Source organism: Barbus barbus, assembly GCF_936440315.1.
Source record: "Barbus barbus genome assembly, chromosome: 45".
In the NCBI taxonomy this organism is placed as follows: domain Eukaryota; kingdom Metazoa; phylum Chordata; class Actinopteri; order Cypriniformes; family Cyprinidae; genus Barbus; species Barbus barbus.
Genome location: NC_136723.1, coordinates 12961060 through 12980662, shown reverse-complemented (window position 1 = coordinate 12980662; position 19603 = coordinate 12961060). Strand labels below are relative to the sequence as shown.

At 38.2% G+C, this 19603-nt stretch overlaps 1 pseudogene across 1 annotated transcript in view; it reads left to right on the top strand.

Moving 5' to 3' along the window:
• Nucleotides 1-19603, top strand: part of LOC306864430 (1,4-alpha-glucan-branching enzyme-like) — a 117880-nt pseudogene that overhangs the window by 57112 nt on the left and 41165 nt on the right. Inside the window, exons 8-9 of the transcript in view lie at nucleotides 3387-3494; nucleotides 3642-3811. The product of the transcript in view is annotated as a 1,4-alpha-glucan-branching enzyme-like (transcript). The remainder of the gene's footprint in view (nucleotides 1-3386; nucleotides 3495-3641; nucleotides 3812-19603) is intronic.

The following is a 19603-nucleotide window of genomic DNA, read 5'->3' as shown; positions in this document are numbered from 1 at the left end:
AAAGGAAAATACAGGCAAAACAACCAGCTGTTAAAATGTCACCACAGCATCAATGCATCTTTCCTCAGAGGAGTGATTCTATCACAGGCCTCATCCTCTATCTGTACGCATTGCTGCTAATGCCAGAGTGAATGTCAATCCCATCAGGGAGAGCAGGGAACACTTCTAATAAGGAGGAAAGGTACTGTTTAAACAGAGAAGTTTCAGAGGAGCAGTTGTGAAAATGTAGGTGGAAGATGTCTCCCCTTCCACTGACAAAATGAGAAAGCGGGAGAGAGATGAAACAGATAGGGAGTGGGAGGCTAGGAGAAAGAGTAGATGGCAGGGCACAGCCGCATTGATTGGCTCCAGCTCGCCCGTGGGCTCCGTCGATTGTGCCCCCTCTTAAAAGGTTGCAGTGTTATTAAAAGGTTTCCTTTATCTGTCCGTCACCCTTCTGCTCTAATGATGGTGAGGAGGAGCGGAGAGAGATGGGCCTGTCAGAGTCACTTCCTTTCTATCTCTTTGTTCCCTGCGGTTATTCCCTCCACAACCGTACTATCATCCTACTGGTGTTACATTATGGATGTGCCATTAGTGGATTATTATTTGTGATAATGACTTAAATACATCCTAACTGTATCTGTGGTGCTTTAAAACATTATAATGATGTAAACTGTTGAAAAAAAAACCCCAAAAAACATTCTAAACTAACCTAGTTGTTGGTATAGATATTTAGCTGGTCATCCAGCTGGAAAATACCAAAACCCATTTAAAACCATGTAAACCAACCTACCTAACTACCTTGGCCAGGTTGGGAGACCAGCTAGGCCATCTAAAGAGCAGATTCCCAGCCTATAAAGATAGACTGTTTTGCTTTTTGGAGATGGCAGACCAGCAAGTTCCCAAAACCAATCCAAACCAAAATTTTAAAACCAGCTAAATATATCAACTTGACTAGCTTGGCCATGCTGAGATACCAGTTATGCCATCTAAGAACCATATTCCCATAGGTTGGTCAAACCAATCTAACCCACTTGGCCAGGCAGGGAAGCTGATCTTTCAAAGTCTAGCTGGTTTCTAAGAGACCAGTGGCTGACCAGAGGCAAATCGCCAAAACTCCCCTAAAAATGGTGAAACAGAATGTCCTAACCAGGTAGGCCAGGCTGGGAGACCATTAGACCATCTGAAGACCAGATTCCAAGCTAATAAAGATGGTCTGTTTTGCTATTTTGCTGGTGTCGCACTCTGATCAGCTGACCAGAGCCCAAACCCCTCTTAAACCAGCAAAATAGACCAACCTTCACTCTTAAAAAATAAATCTGCTTCACAATGCCATAGAAGTACCTTTACTCTTTAAAGTACTCTTTAAAGAAGCTTTAACATCTGAAGAACCTTTCTGTATCACTGAATTCCGTCTTTCGGATGTAAACCGAGGTCCTGACTCTCTGTGGTCATTAAAAATCCCATGGCACTTCTCGTAAAGAGTAGGGGTGTAACCCCGGTGTCCTGTCCAAATTCCCTCTACTGGCCCTTGTCAATCATGGCCTCCTAATAATCCCCATACACTTGATTGGCTCTATGACTCTCTCTCCTCTCCACCTGTAGCTGGTGTGTGGTAAGTGCACTGGTGCCGTTGTACTGTGGCTGCCGTCACATTATCCAAGTGGATGCTGCACACTGGTTCTTTGTGTTGAAAGAAGGCTCTTCAGATTCTTCAGATTCTGAATGGTTCTTTGTGGAACCAAAAATGGTTCTTCTATGGCATTGCTGTGAAGAACCTTTCAAGCACCTTTATTTTTAAGAGTGTTGACCAGGCAGGGAAGCTGATGTTCAAATGGTCTAGATCAGTGCTTACAAAAGACATACAAAAGGTGCAGGGCAGGGGGGCCTCCAGGACAGGTTTGGGAAGCACTGGTCTAGATACAAGACTACAAGACACCAGTGGCTGACCAGCAAACAAACAGCCAAAACTCAAACTGACAAAATCGACCAGCCTAGCCAGTTTTGTCCAGGCTAAGAGACCAAAACCTCTTTAGGCTGGTTTAAACTTTTTTTCACAAGGTTCATACAGAGAAAAATAATTTGAAAGTATTAACAACATTTTCTCTCTGTCTGCATATTTCTCCTCAACCCCTGACCTTAAACTTCCAAACAAACTCTAAACAAACACCAGCCTCCTGACTAGTCATCAGTATGCTCTGAAATGTTTATAAAATGAAATGATGTGCCAAATGAATATGCTCACCAGGGGAAAAACATCCCGAGGTAAATACTCATAATCAGAAACAGGTGTCTCGCAGCAAACAGGTGTTTGTGTTCGTTAGAGAGAGTTCAAGCAGTACAGAGACTTTAATCCTGTGTTCTGACGGAGGGTGCCAGACTTGCTCTAGTATCCAGCTGTGCTCGTTGACCCTTGGCCACTCAAATCGTGTCCGATCAACACGGAGCACTTGCAAGCTAGAAACAGTTTGGGAGGTCACCTTTTGCGAACAGAAATTTCATCTTTAGTTTCGACTCTTTCGAAGTGTGAGCTCATTCTCAAATAAGTAATTGGAGGACAACATAGAGCACTGATCCAGTCAATGACCTTAACACTGCTCCACTGAGTCTAAACATAGCCATCGACCCGCTCCCGCAAAGCGCGCCAAATCACCGACCCAGAACTATAGTCAGTATTGGCAAAGTCAATGGGATTCACCAGCTCCGACCGTTAATGTGGTCAATGAGCCAGTCTTCCACTAAATACAGATTCAGCTTCAAGATGGCGGTTCCAAAACACGGGATGTGGGAAAGACAGAGGACAGGGGGCAGGCATCCGAATGCAGAACGGCAATCTGGGATTTCACACATGAAGGGTCCCACACCTGGTCTGTAGAGAACTCTCAGGCCATTGAGCTTGCTACATTGAGTTTTGTCCCGAGTTGACTCTCAGATGCAGCTCTGACCTCAACTTGACACGGTAGAAAAAATCTAGCCGCCCAAGGGGTTTGCTTGTCATTTCCCATTCAAAGACTCATGTATCCTACCTCAACTAATTCACTTTGCATCCTTTCATGCAAGTGCAGAGGATATAGAATGCAAATGCAGTGGTCAGTGAAAACTATTAATTACTACTTACAACAGTAACATGACTAAAAACATTAAATTACTTGTGAAATCAATGTCAACCCTTCACTAATTACTCTAGACTATTATTTTAAAGTGAAAAACACTTTAAAAATTTAAACAACTTAACCCCTTACGAATTACTCAAGCTGGCTGACAAGTTAATGTAGTGTTAATGTAGTACTATGTATTACTTCCTGCATAGATACTTGTTAAAAAAGACCATTATTATAAATTGATACCGAAAATGATAATAGCACTTGCTCATGAACTTTTTGTTGTATATTCATTCATCAAAGGTCCTGAAGGAAGTTCGGGATGAGGACTGGGGTATGAACATTGTTCATACCCTGACCAACAGAAGGAAAGGGGAGGCATCTATCACCTATGCTGAGAGCCATGACCAAGTTAGTAATTTGCCAATTTGAAACTTTACAGAACATTCGTTTCTCAAGAAGTTCTCAAGTTTTGCTGGTCACCATTCACAAACACTGTGGTGTTTTATCCTCATGATATAAGATTACACATGCTCAAATCTCTGCGCTTGATGCTAGGCCTTGGTTGGGGATAAGTCACTGGCGTTCTGGCTGATGGACAGAGATGTACACCAACATGAGCGCTCTGATTGCCATGACGCCTGTTGTAGACCGTGGCATCCAGCTGCATAAACTCATCCGTCTCCTCACTTACAGTCTAGGAGGGGAGGGCTATCTCAACTTCATTGGTGAGTCTCCTTGGAAACCAGTTTTGCTGGATCCTTGGTGCTTTTCTTTAGTGTGCCTCCACCAAGGAAGAGGGATTGTTGGCGTACTTGGCAGGCGTACACTAGTTTTGAAGTTGTAAGGGATATTGAATCTAAGGCTGATCGTGTGCTACTGGATCTTACTCCTGAGGATTTTTCGAATGGATTTCAAATGGTTAGATCCAAATATTGGTGTGGTTGCGATTGGCATTACAATTAAAATATAGATGTCTATAATACCACTATAAAATAAGGCACTGTCTCAGACAAGTAGCCAAAAAGAAACTAAGTAAGTGTGTACACACGTCACAACACAGCAAAGAAAACATTCATTCGTGCCGGGCCTGAGGCAGTATAAGATTGCTGTCTGGATGAGTAAAGATGTCTTTCATTACAAGCGCACTCCTCTTCTATCAAATGCATAAAAGCATTTCACTTTGTCTGCTCATCCATGTCTGTGCAACAGTACTGAAAACAGTAATATGTCCAAAGGTCACCATCTTTGTATCTCTCCATCTGCAAATAGTAAGTAAAGGCACTCTGGTATAATTGCACACAAAGGCGAGTGGCAGAGCACATTCAGAGAGGAAAAGAGGAACGTATGCCTGAGACTAGAAACAGTCAAGGCCAGACGGCAAACAGCAGCGCCATCAGATCGATGACAAGGCAGTCGTTTAGCCCGTGTTGAGCGAGAACAAATTGTTCAAGCAAAAGAATCAATCTGACATGTCAAGCCTAAAGCTCCTCATCCTAGAAAAATTCCTCTTAACTCAAAGCGAGAGAAAGGCCAGCACTGAAAAAAAAAAAAATGTTTCTTTGGTGAACATGGAAAAGGACATACCTGCATTTCAATAGGTAATTGTGTACGTAACGTTAAAACTTCATTCCTTTTTGGAAGGCAGATCATTTTGTGTGCCCACTGTGTTATATATATTGTTCACTGTTTATTTATTTTAATGTTATAGTTCAGCTTCATATTGATATTTTTATTATTTATAGAAGCCTTTTTATTATTTATGTAATCCTGAGTATAAACTTTTTCATAATTGCGACTTTATTCATTATATATTTATTTTAAACTTTACCTCACAGTTATTTTGGGGGTGGAAACAGGCTTCTGTAAGTATGTATATATATATGTATGTATTTATTTATTTATTTAGTCTTGTTTTCCAGTAAAGTAAAATAAAATAAGCAAGGTTGTGTAATATAGTAAGATAAACAAAAACGTTTTAGAGTACACGGAAGACTAGGGATAGTTTTTACACACTTCACTGAATATTTCTCAGGGTGAAATTGTTTATTTAACTAAATTTCTTTATTGGAGAAAGCCTGGACGTCTTACAAAAAAAAAAAAAAAACTATTGAACATTTCCACCCATATTGTACAGAAGAAAAAAAAAGTTTAACAAACACAGGTCAGCTTTTTGTGTGCTAGTTGTCACACTATTTAGGGTTAGTTGTCACAATGAAAACTGCCAAACAGTCTAATATAGGCTTTTCAGAAAAAAACGTAAATACAAATAGGCTATTTGTAGATTTAAAACACATGTGACAAGTGACAACAGCCCCTAATGCAATGTGACTCCCAAACTAATTTCTGGTGATTTAGATGTAGAGCAGAACATGGTCAATTATTAAGTGTAGCGTTAGTTCTGGCAGGTCAACTGACTCTCAGCTGATCATATCTACCTATAGGGATACGACACCTATCGTGGCATTCCTATATAAGCGCTTTTCAGTATTATTCAGCAGCTTGCTTGCTCGGGAGCAAATTACACATCGCTGCGCGTTAATCAAACTGTTGCAGCATGCTTCAGAACATCCGAAATCAACATCTAAAATAAGTAAATGCTCTTTTAATCCATATCGCTGTGTATTTTTATTGCGAGAACTGCAATTGAATTAACTATGTTAGCAGTTGCATGGTTTGCTGGAGCAAAATATTAAGCATATTTGCAGCAGCTTTTACGCATCTGTGTTTATACAGCTGGAGCAAATGCAGTCTAGAGTATAATTGCTCTGATGCACACCGATAGTAACGGACAGGAGAACGGGTTAAATGAAATAAGGATTCTCGTGAATGCGTTCAACCGTGGTTCGCCGTATTCAGCAGCTTAATTCCTAAGGTTGGATGTTTTCTTTATTTGTGAGTGTGCGGTTGTTCAGCTGCACACAGCGTCAGAACCATGTGTTTATCATTCTAATGGCTTCTATACAAATGAGAATAATATTCATATCAATGACAGTCATTCGAAGTATTTCAGCAGGGCGCATGCTTCCCCTGCTGGATGGACACTCAATACTTATTTCAAATTCATAATTTCTGATCCACTTGTATATGTGCTCAGGCATGAGTATGTACGAAAACATGTTGATTGCGTTCTTTCTGATTAATCGTTCCTCTGTAAGCAATCCTGTTTTCTTAGATTTAAAAAAAAAAAATCACTTTGTCCTGTAGGCTACGTACGATAGCAGACAGCCTTCTGATTCTTCGAGTGTGGCCACATGACTGAACGCTCAAATGAATACAAGGATTTAAATATTAGGCTAGTCATTTATTCGAAGCAAGTGCAAACAGCGCTTGAGAAGGTTTTACATAACTGAGTTATTCCACGAAACCGGTATGATTTGGACTTGCACATTTTTTTATTTTTTACCAAAAACTATTACTTTTCTGAACACCCCACAGCATTAATGACATATTTAACTTCCTGAAAAACATATTTTCCCACCTCAGACATCAAATCCCTATTATTATTGGTCATTATTTTAAGATATGGGCACTATTAATCTTCAGCCTTGTTATGGACACTAAGAGAGCTCTCTGAATATGATCATAAAATGTATTTGTAATGAAATCAACATTTTTAAAGTTACAAGTTACATAAAATCTCACACTTTTGCTATAGTAAAGCCTGAAATTGAATTTTTTGTGACAAAAACGTCTTCATTTTTGATCAAAGAAGTGGGTTAACTTCAGAATTTGAACTAAAATGAATATTCTTATGATTTCTCTGAGCAATTCAGACTGAGTTCAACAAATATTAAATTACTTTTTCATAAACTGAAAAAAATAATTAATAAAAATGTAGGTGTGACGGGGTTGAGACCAGGGTAACGGGGTTGAAGAGACAAATACAGCTTAACATATAAATAGTTGTTTTTTACTTAAATTCACGATTTTCTATAAACACTGTATTTCATTATGTGACAAAGAAAGACAACAGATATAAATTGCAATTGAACTGAACTTTATTAACCCGACTGCAGGAAAAACAACAATAAAGTGAAAAAGTGAAAGTGAAGTACTAAGTCTATATGTACTATAACATAGTACATACATTAGAAGATTATAAACTGACTGAATAGGTCATCAAAATAAAACATATAACTTGTGTGGCATTCAATATCTGGCCCACACCTCTTTCAAGATCTCCACATGGAGAAGCACATGAAGCAGACAGGCTCTGGTTTTCCACCAAAATACAACACCTCTGTACAGTGCATCCAGAAAGTATTCACAGCGCTTCACGTTTCCACATTTTGTTATGTTACAACCTTGTTCCAAAATGGATTAAATTATTTTCCACAAAGTTCTAAAAACAATACCCCATAATGACAATGTGAAAGAAGTTAGATTGAAATTTTTGCTGATTTATTAAAAATAAAAATAAAAAACGGAAAAAAAAATCACATGTACATAAGTATTCACAGCCTTTACCGTGACACTCAAAATTAAGCTCAGGTGCATCCTGCTTCTACTGATCATCCTTGAGATGTTTCTACAACTTTGATTGGACATGATTTGGAAAGGCAAACACCTGTCTATAAGGTCCCACAGTTAACAGTGCATGTCAGAGTACAAACCAAGCCATGAAGTCCAAGGAATTGTCTGTAGACCTCCGAGACAGGATTGCATCGAGGCACAGATCTGGGGAAGGGTACAGAAAAATTTCTGCAGCATTGAAGGTTCACAGAAGCATGTAGTCTCTGTTACCCTTAATGGAAGAAGTTTGAAACAACCAGGACTCTTCCTAGAGCTGGCCTCCTGGCCAAACTGAGCAATTGATGGAGAAGGGCTTTGGTTAGACTGGTGACCAAGAACCTGATCATCCTCCACCTCCATGATCATATGTGGAGATAGGAAAAACCTACAGAAGGACAATTATCACTGCAACACTCTACCTATGGGCTTTATAACAATGTGGTAAGACTCAATCCTCTCCTCAGTGAAGACACATGAAAACACACTTGGCATTTGCAAAATGAACCCGACTGAACAACTCTGGAGAGATCTGAAAACCGACGCACTGACATTCCCCATTCAACCTGATGGAGCTTGAGAGGTCTTCCAAAGGAGAATGGGAGAAACAGTCCAAAAATAGATGTGCCAAGCTTGTAGCATCATACTCAAAAAGACTTGAGGCTGTAATTGTTGCCAGAGGTGCTTCAACAAATTATTGAGCAAAGGCTGTGAATACTTATGTAAATGTGTTTTTTGTTTTTTTCACAATTTGCAAAGATTTCAAACAAACTTTGTTCACGTTGTCATTATGGGGTATTGTTTGTAGAATTTACTTAACACTGAGATGTGACAATCTAGGCAGAACACACGTGCACATACACACATAGCTGACATGGACATTACTACATTCAACATATGCATGTGTTATAAGATTCTTGATCAAATATAATAATTCATTTAAATTACTGGATAACTTCAGAACCAAAGTGTTAAAAACACACCCCATCACAATCTCACAACCCCGTTATGATCAAATAAATAACGGGGTTGAGTGTGACGGGGTTGTGATTTTTTTTTTTTTTTTGCTCAAAACGGCCCCTGCCCTAAATGTAGAGAATAACAGGAGAGAACAAGGTATGCATGATATTAAGAAATCATGTATATTGTTCAAATAACAAAGATCATTTTCACAAGTAATCGTTTTCTATCTTTATTTGATGTAATGGGGTTGAGTTATTAAGCTTGACAATCACAATATTAATAATGTTATAATTATAAAAAAATGTGGTAACTTGCCTATGTCTGCTCACAATGTTGTTCAGAAGAGTTATATGATGTCACTTCCTATTAATGATGTCACATAAGGATCAGTTTGTTATATTTTATGGGGGGAGAATGATTTGTGTAACGGGGTTGAGGGGTTACTGAGGTACGGAAACTAAATAATATGATTTTATTGAATAATCATGAATTTACTTAGAAAAAAAACATTACCAGCAAAAAAGCACAGATAGATATTTATGAGAATAGCCAAATGTATGGACTTTTTTTCTAATTTTATTATTCATATCCCAAGTACACTTTCATAGAAGGCCATGAGGGACATGACAAAATAGGTGGTGTCAACTGAAAGAAACAAGATAATTTCTAATATATAGATAAAATGTATGTCATGTTTTTAAACCTTATTAAAGGAGACATTTCAATTAATACAGAAAGATTTTAAAAATAGATTTTGGTGACCCAATAGATAAAATACACTTAAAAAGGTCAGGGGGACTCAAATCGTACCGGTTTCGTTGAATGACTCAACTGCAGTCGTTTCCTCTGGTGATTTGTATTAAAGGTAATGTAGTTCCACAAGCTCTATACTAAACTATGCAATATACAATATGCTTGTCATCTTAAACTTTGCTGCTGCTAGGGGTGTGTGCTTCCCCCTTTACGATCACATAATTTGCTTAAGCAGCTCAAAGCAAATGTTGGGCTCGCAAAATCGCTAGCCCGATGTCCCGGGGCTATTGTGTTTTCCAGTCAGGCTACCAAATGCTCTGCCCGACGGGCTATCAAGGTCCTTAAAAACTCTTCAATTTAGTTGTATCAAACTTAAGGCCATAAAAAGTTGTAAATGCGTAAAACTTATAAGACATGTCTTAATAATCATTTCAAAAGGTCTTACAGTTGGGGACGGAAGACAAGAATGGCAATACGGCTGGATTAAACTTCAAAAGGCAATGATGTCATTGAATAAATATGAGCGCTGAACGTTTCAAGTCAAAATGTGATGCTGATGAATTTACGTGAATGTATCTGAGGGGAACCGACTGTTCTCAGAAACGTGTCGTTGGCATTTTTATTTCCTCTTACCTATAATGCTCATAAAACAGCGTTATGAGCACGGACAGTGATGCTTTGTGTTCAGTCGCTAAAGGGGAAACTGATATATTAAGCCGCTCCTAAAGCAGAGAATGAATTTGCATTTCCTATAAGCCTTCTTGCTGTTTATGGTCAGATCAATGCAAATATCGACCCATATTTTTAAGCAGCAAACACATAAAGCTGTAAATAAGAAAGACGTTGATGTGCTTTCTAAAAATCTAAACAATTAGACAGTAATATGTATTTGTTTTAATTTAATATAATTTATATGCTTGATTTATCCCTTTTTCATAAAAATGGACTAAAGGCAAAATGTCTTAACTGTAAATCATGTCATTTTATGGCTTATTACTGTTACCATACATTGTCCAACCCCGCTCATACTGTTCACTTTACTTGTGCAGCTCTTAAAATGGGTCATAACTTGCCTTAAAAAAACAAAATAATAATAATAATAATAATAATTCTGCAGATACCTTTTAAATGGTGAAATAAAATTCCTTCCTTCATATTGTATATTTGTGTATTGAAAATATATTTGAATGACAATTAGACTACTTCCTGGTTTTCTATTAATAAAAATATATATATATATTATTTGGGCTAGTTAAATAAATTTTCGGGCTGCCACATCTGAAGAGTACCTGCCCGAAGGGGTAGCAGGGATTTGGAAATTTTGTGAGCCCTCTTAGTATATGTTTGCTGCGCGTCCTCATTGCTCAGATAGGGTTGACCCCCCCTGTTTTAAACTTGCTGCTGCTAGGGGTGTATACTTCCCCCTTTACGATCAGATAATTTGCTATAAGCAGTTTAAAGCAACATGCTTGCTGCGCATCCTCGTTAATCAGAGTGACGCTTCCCCCAAAAAATATGGTACATGTATACATATACACTGAACAAAATTATAAATGCAACACTTTTCTTTTTGCCCCCATTTTTCATGAGCTGAACTCAAAGATCTAAGACTTTTTCTATGTACACAAAAGGCCTATTTCTAAAATATTGTTCACATGTGTGTGTTAGTGAGCACTTCTCCTTTGCCGAGATAATCCATCCACCTCACAGGTGTAGCATATCAAGATGCTGATTAGACAGCATGATTATTGCACAGGTGTGTCTTAGGCTGGCCACAATAAAAGGCCACTCTAAAATGAACAATATTTTACAGAAATAGGCCTTTTGTGTACATAGAAAAAGTCTTAGATCTATGAATTCAGCTCATGAAAAATGGGGGCAAAAACAAAAGTGTTGCATTTATAATTTATATATATATACACACACACACACACACAATACTTATCATGTTGTCTAAACCGCTGCTGCTAGGGGTGCATGCTTCCCCCTTTACGATCACCTAATTTGCTTAAGCAGCTCAAAGCAAACTTCTTGCTGCACGTCCTCGTTGCCCAGCTTGGGGCGAAGCTTTCTCCTTAATGCGATTAATAGCATTTTAGATACTTTATTTGGATAATATACAACATGCTATTGAATGAGACTGATGCTGTTAGCAGTGCATTCTTCCCCCTTTCATGACCACAGTTGCTAAGCAGCTCAAGCAACATGCTTGTTGCATGGCCTTGCTGGCTGAGCTTGGGGTGATGCTTCCCCTATAAATGATTATTAAGCAACATATCCTGTTCAGTACATGTTTACTAGGCACGCTGTTGCTTTAGGTTTATTGGTTGTATCTTGACACGTTGGTAATATTAACGTTAACCAGGTAAACTTACCACAGCTGAGGCTTGGTTTTAAATCAGTTGTTTTAAGCTGTCTGACATGAAACGGGTTTGCTGCCTAAGGCTCATCTAGTTGGGAACGCTGTTCGTTAAACTTATCCGTCTATTTTCCACAAGCTGTTTAAGTCAGCGATTATGTTGTTGCTTAAGCTATAGTGCATTGGTAACGTGCTCGATACTCAATGTGCAGTATGTAGATTTTGCTACAACATGTTATTTATGCTAACGATTATCTGCATCTTTAATATTTTTCAGGTACAGCATTAAAGGGGCTTGCTGCTCTTCTTAAGCTGCTTATAAAGAAGAGCATCCCTTCTCTGCTACCTGTCTGGGCTGCTGCCCAAGTCTCTGTTATTCCAGAAGGACATGCTGCTTTTAGATTGCCATCAGTTGTGGTTTGGGGGGTTCTGCCATATCGTTTGTGTTGGGGGGTTATTATTATTGCTGCTCTCCCTGCTCATTCATGACAGGCTGCATGGATGGGCAGGGAGTTTTTGCCCAGAACAGAACCATACCGCCAAACCAAATCGAATGCTAAGTGTCTATAATTGACGATAGTAGTCCTGATAGAAATACTTTTTAAGTAACTGAATTATGAGATAATGTAAACTGTATAAAGAAGCACTTGGTGGAACAGAGCAGGTTCATCCTGGCTGTTCAGGTTAAAGATTAGACTGCACTCCTTCTCAAATCAATGCTCAGTTTTGCTCAAATCCATCCACACAAACAAATCGATCTCTCTCCCCACTAACGCTGTTAATTAGCATGCTGCAGCTACATCATCTCCTACAGCAGCCGACATGCTAGCACAGCTCTGTAAATATTCCAGCCCGTTTCAGAGGTTGCTGTTTGAACCGTGAGAGCTGATTCATGCTTGGCAGATTAACATCCGCTGCTTCATAAGATGGTTGTAGTGCACATCCATTCCGCTTTGCCCTCTTTCTCTCCGGATCATTGTGCTATTGGACATTGATGTTAGCAGTGTTCCTCCTCTGATTAGTAGTTCTCTCTCATTGACTTTGGCTCCTCTCCGAGGGAACTAGAGAACTGATCAAAAATCGTTATGCCTGTCTGCCTCTGCTATTTGTTATTACAACCATCATTGCCGGTCGCTGTTATTTAGACTGTGCATGTACATAGAGGGGCTAAATTGGGATTTTGAAGATGGGAGAACTTTCAAATCTGATGTTGATCCTTGTGCTGATCCATGGATGGATGGATGGATGGATGGATGGATGGATGGATGGATGGATGGATTACAGATTATAAATTACCCTATTTAGTGTAATAAGTACTGTAACTATTTCAATTACTTTATTAAAGTAATGTAGCGGATTACATTTGATTCCTGACATTAATTACTGCCAGACTTTCAAAATTCTTCATCTCTGGCAAAGCCACAACAAAATCAGACTTTATAACTTCTTTTTACTTTGAGATTGTTCTGAGGTTAAATAGAGATTTAATAGATGATTTTAAATAGAGATTTAAAATCATAATAAGAAATAGTAAATATTAATACAAGAAATATTCATATGTAACCCCCTTTGTAATTGTTAAAGGGCACCTATTTTGCAAAATCCACTTTTACATGGTGTTTGGACATAAATGTGTGTTGGCAGTGTGTGAACACAACCACCCTTTAATAATAATAAATCCAAACACACTCCTAATTTTTTAATCCCCTTTAAACCAAGTCAGTATCACTAGGCCTGTCGTTTTGATTCTCACCGCAGTGTGACGTCACATTTCGGAGGGCCGGGCCACGGGGGGTTGATTGACAGCCCTGCACTGCTATAGTTTCCACCCTCAGTGAGTTGTATGCTGTGGATGAGTTCTCCGTGCTCGAGCAGCTGTTACGTCAACAATGTCTCGCAAGCAATCCCGGCACTCTGTGTTTGCATGTAAGACTGAACATAAGAGTCTTAATTTTCTCCCAACACCTGAGCTGCTAAGGACGCTGTGGATTACTTTCATTTTTCTTTTTCTTTTTTTGTTAACAACCGTTTATTGAATTTTATTCTGTGGAACAGTAGTACAAAACAAAAAGCTGCTGTACAAATTTAGAACCCACCCCAACCCATCCCACCCCTTGGTAGACTTAAAAAAAAAATAATAATAAAAAAAATATATTAATTATTAATAGATAACCAAATAACAAAATAATTTTACAAAGATTTTAGAAAAGACACAACAGCTGAATGCCATGAATTAACAGTTTTCATGTTAGATCCATGTATACGAGAAGTAGAGAGTTCCATCGAGATAATGTCCAACACATACACAGTCTTCCTTTGTGTGAGGAGGATTCCAACGGTTGACCAGCAATTTTTTTTGCTGCTGTGAGAGCAGCTAACAGTAAAGATCTTTGTTGAACGGACAAGGTGAAGTCCCAAAAGTCATTCATGAAAAAATGGCGCGGAGTCAAACATATCTCAGTACCCAACAAATATGATAGGTCCAGTGAGAGTCCAAAAAGGTGAGAGAGAGGGGCACTCCCCAAAAAAATGCAAAAACGTGCCTAAAATTCCTTGGGAACAGAGATTACACTTAGGAGAAGACGACAGATTCATATAAAACGTTTCATTGGAGTCAAGTAAACCCTATGCAGCAATTTCCAATGAATCATTTGGTGATTAGGGTTTTTAGAAGACAATTTAAACATACCCCATACCTGATTGGAAAATAAAACATGCACATCCTCATTAAGATCCTTAACCCAAACAGTAGCAATAGATAAAGGTTTGTATGAATGCTCAAGAAGAAAGAGATAGATGACTGAAGCAGAGGAGGGAGATTCCTCAGAAGGAAGGATTATTTGAAAAGGTTGAACAGGCAGTTGAGAGTTCCAAGGCACCTCATATGCCCGCAGGGCTGATCTAATGCGCAAATACATAAAAAAGGAGGTGCCTGGCAGATTATATTGAGTTTTAAGATTCTGGAAGGATTTTAAACCACTATCATCATAGATATCTCTTAGAGTGTTTACTTTACTATGAGTCCATTGCGGACAATGAAATGGAGTACTGCCTGACAAAAGGTTAATATTGTGGAAAATAAGCGAATGCCTATGCCATTTTGTAGCTAGTTGTGAACATATTTCAACATCCCCCCATGTGGTGCTCGCTGATGTTCTTAGGCTCAGCTGCGTGTGGAACGCGAGCTGTGTGTGTGTGGATTGGGCAAGGCTAAACGGGCGGAATGAAAGTATCAAAATTCAAATGAATCAAATGGAATCGACTCAGAAGAGATGTGAATGAATGCACGTGCGTCGCCTGATCCACAAATGCACATTTTAATCACTGCATGCACAAATTATGATAGTTTAATACAAACTATAACACTTGTATAAAAAATAAGTCTCTATTTGTACAAAATGCTGCACATTGATGTAATTCTTAACTCTGCAGACACTGGCTGAAAAGCATTTGTTTCAGTGTAGTGATGCACATTTGCGAATTTTTCAAATCGTGTACACGTTAATGAATTGCACTGGGCTTTGTTCATTGGTAGTTGTGTGTGTGGGCGTCGTGAAATGCTGCAAACTGCGAAAATGAAGTCTCAAAATCCAAATGAACCGAACACGATTAATGCAAACAAGATGTCAATAAATGCACGTGTGTCACCTGATCCACAAATGCACGGATTCCTTTTTGCATGAGCAATTTATGATATATTAATGCAGATCACAAAATTTTTATACACAAACATGTGTGTATTTGTTAAAATCACTGCATAAACATTTAATCCCGAATTCCACCAACTCAAATTGAAAGACATTTGTTTGTGGTTAGTAAGATACATGCATAAAATGTATGCAGTACATGGAGAATTGTGCATGCATCTATTAATCATTTTGAGTCTAATATCATCCCATAAATGCGAGGTCTTATTTATTTTTTAACATGCGAAAATTTCAGATGAAAACTTCGGACTCAAAGACCTTAACAGACTACAGTTAAATTTAGTTTGTAATTAAATTACATAATGTCATTACATGTAACTAGTTACTCTTCAACCAGATAGATAGATATATAGATTGATTTTTCAGTGTACGTTTTAAAAAGTAATTTTAGATATTCATGTTTACATTATCTACATGCAATTTATATATTGGTTACATCTAACATTTATCATTAAATATAACCATTATTTATCAAATATGTTTTAAGATGAGAGAGTACAAAAACACTACAGGAATCTTAAATGACTATTTCTTTTTTCCAACATGCCAGCAGAGCAAATAATCCACCAATTTAAACCCGTTATCTGCACACATCCAAGGATTCGGGGTTAGCGTGGGAGAAATAAGAAGAAAAAGAATGAAAGTTTCAAGTAAAAAGGAGGTTAAATAAAAACAAGAACAAATCAGCCTGTCACTGGAGTATGTGGAAGTGGAAGCAGGCAAACACCAGTCCTGATTAATAGAAATTTCAGCAGGAGATCAGAGAAGCATTAGCCTGACAGCGCGGAGGCTGCCAGACTAGGCCTGAGAAGCACACAGGAAGGCAATGTGCCTGAAGAGGCTTTAATTGAATTTGAAAGGGGTGCCATTTTCTTCATGCAGCGAAAGAGTTTCGTTTGTGGGCGGGAAGTGTTGGCCTGTATTTATTTACTCTGTTTTAAGTACCTCTTCAGTCTTTTTCAATGGAAGAGGGAAGGTTGAGATCTCAGAAACAGGGAACAAAACATGCCATTCCCCTCTGCTGTTTGTTTCGGTTTTGTTCTTGTATCTCTTGTTAGTCTGACTGCTCTAGCAGTTGTCCATTTGTTTTACGAAAATGATGTTCTGTTCTTGCTGGTTCACTAGGAAGTGATTTTGCAGTTGGAACATAGAGTTTGATTTTATTTTGTTGACATTTTTTCTGAAGTAAGGCAAACATAAATAGTGCTAAAAGCCATGTCATGGATGCATAACGGATTAATTCACTATTTTGTCGAGGGAAGTCAAAATGACAATTTTCAGTTGAGATTTTGAGCCAAATTACTGGGATAAAAAAAAAATGATAGGAAGGAAGATGACTACATTATTTTATGATGTTACTTGAGAAGTATTAAAGTTATCTTAATATCCTTTTAGATAATGTTTCTTAAACTTTTCTTTTGTTACTTCATTTTTTTGGCCCTATTTGGTTCAGTTCCAGAGATGCTCTCAATATGACTCTGAGAGTTAATTGTTAAACTGTACACATTTGTGGATTGTTTTGCATATTGCTCATACCTCTTTAATTTAAAGAGGAATATCTGAAGAGAAAATGAAATTAGAAAGGTATCTTTCCCTCTATCAAAACATTTGCATAGGACCTGTCTGAGTGCCAAAATAATTTTCTTCCAAGGTTTGCTCAATAAATATTAAAGATATCATAGTATTATTTTAGATTATGTTTCTTAACAAAGTTTTCTTATGGAGTTTTCATTTAGAAGGCCATATGCTTCAGTCCCAGAAATATGGGGATTTCAGTCTAGTTCCATGTGCAGTTTGTTGAATTTGACCAATTTGTTGATAACTAAATGTGGGTCACTTTGCACACAAATTATTTGTTCCTACAGAGGAATGTCAGGGACCTCTGATTGAATTGACATGGAATGACCCAGCTGCATTACTCATAAACTTGAAGATGATCCTGAAATGGACATTAGCTGTTGACCAGAATGTGTCCAAAGAGTGTGAAATATTTTGCTTGAGAAGTATGCTTTGCAATTGTTCCTTAAATAAATGCCACTTGTGTTTTATTCTATCTACTGCAATGACATTTGTGCTTTTTAAGGGTGGCTTAAGTAGAAAAATAAGTTTTGGGGTTGGTGTATGTGTGTGTGTTATTAGATTTGTGGTGAAGTAAAGGTATATGTTTGCTCCTACTGGAATAGAAAAGTTATTCCTCCCATTAAACAGACAACTACTCCCCCCTAATTAAGACAGGAAGAGGCAGACAGCAGGCGAAATTGCACACTAAACAAAAACATCCAGACACAGACTGTTTAAAAGCATCCAGTAGAGTTGGCTCCTGGTTATTGAGACAAAAGTTTGGAGTGTTATTTTGGCAAAAGTCTTACCCAGCAGAGAAACCGCAAGGTCGTGGCATTTGTGATGCAAGAGTGTCTCAATCTTAATGTTTTGTTGTCTGAATGCACCTCTTGTGACTATCACAAACACAATGTAAAAAGTAACTTTTTGTACATCTAAGCGTATTATTGTATAAGGTATGAAATTAGCATATTCAGTGGTGCTTGCCAAGGCAAACACTTTTATCATTGCTTGGAGATTTGGACTTCAGTGCATAGTTTGTCCCAAGTCGTACCTCAAATTATTATTATTTTTATTTTGCTACGACATTTCTTACTAAACATACAATTTTTGCCTGGTAGACGATAAAATTGCCAGAAAAAGCTTATAAAATCCTGCAGAAGTGACCCAGAGTGAACTCTTTTGAAATAGGATGTGGCATAAACTAAACCGCTTAACTATGGTTGACATTCTTCTGCTGTGATGATGCAATGAAAGAAACCTGCATCCATTTCCTTCTTGTAAACAACCCCTTTACGATATTTTCATTTTAAAAATCCTCAGAGTTAGAAATTGGTGTGACACTTTTTGGAATAAATCAAATTTAAATGCTTTTATATTCATCTGAATTTGGTTTCCAGATACACTTGACTTATCATAGTATCCTACAGAGCCAATTAGATGTGTGGATGAAGTTGGAAGCGTACAATTAATTGTTGTTTGGTTAATTACAGCTGAAAATGTAATTTCTCATCAAGTCTCACTTCATTTATCATCGCATACTTTTAATATTCCTCATCTAATATGCATTGAAAATGCACATCATTCGCAAAAAGCATGTTTTACTGCTTGAACACTTTTATTTTTTTTTATTTTATTTTATTTTTTCTCTCTCTGGCCATAATCCAGACTCCGTTAGCCTCATCTGTTAGTCTCGGCTCTACAGAGGCTGCATACAAGTCACATTATCTCTAACAGTGAAGGCAAGAGCTTCTTTCTTTGACTTCAAATTGACACTGAACTCAAAGACCATCTAATCTCCACCTTGCAGCTTGTTACACATGAAAGAGATGGAGAGCTAAAAAGAAGTCCATTTCTTATTTATGGGTTCATTTGGAGGGCTTTTCATGCAAACTATTTAAATCCCATTGCTGCTCACCAGGATCTTTGGCCTCACGCTATAGTAACCAAAGAGAAACTTGACTTCAAACATCACTGCACGTCAGATCAGATTATGGGCTTAGTGAAATCTTAAAAGGGAAGTGTGTGTGTGTGTGTGTGTGTGTGTGTGCCAAGCATGCTCTCTGTGTGGTTACTTGAGTGTGGACTGCCTAATCAAAAATGAAAATAGTATGCTTGCACTATTTGATAAATCTGACTCTGTCCTATTCAGAAGGTCTCTCACTGGGAAACCGCATAGTTGTAGCCCAATGCTTTTGATCGTGTTTTGTTGTCTTAATGCACTCTTGTGACTCACACAAACAAATGCAAAATGTGACTTTTTATATGCATCAGCATTTTGGAAAGGGGTAAAATTAGCATATTTGTGGGGCTTGCTTAGGCTGGCCGCACACTAGAGGATTTTAAGGCGATTTGCACCCCTGAATGATCGCGGGCGGCCCGATTTGTGGCTTATTGCAAGCAATTTTTTTTTATTTTTTTTGTCCAAAAAATCCTCTATTGTGTGGTGTCATAATGATTATTTATCTGTTCCAGATCAAGACGGAGCATCCCCGAATTCAAATCGTACATATCAAACATGTTTGCTATTTAGGACTCTTGATCGGGCTGCCTCTGACGTGATACTCGCGATAGCCAATGAGAGCGAGCAAGCGTCACCTACCAGATGTTGCGTGCTTCAATAGCTGAAGCTTGGCAGCCACAAACATGCCGCGAAAGCAGAGAAA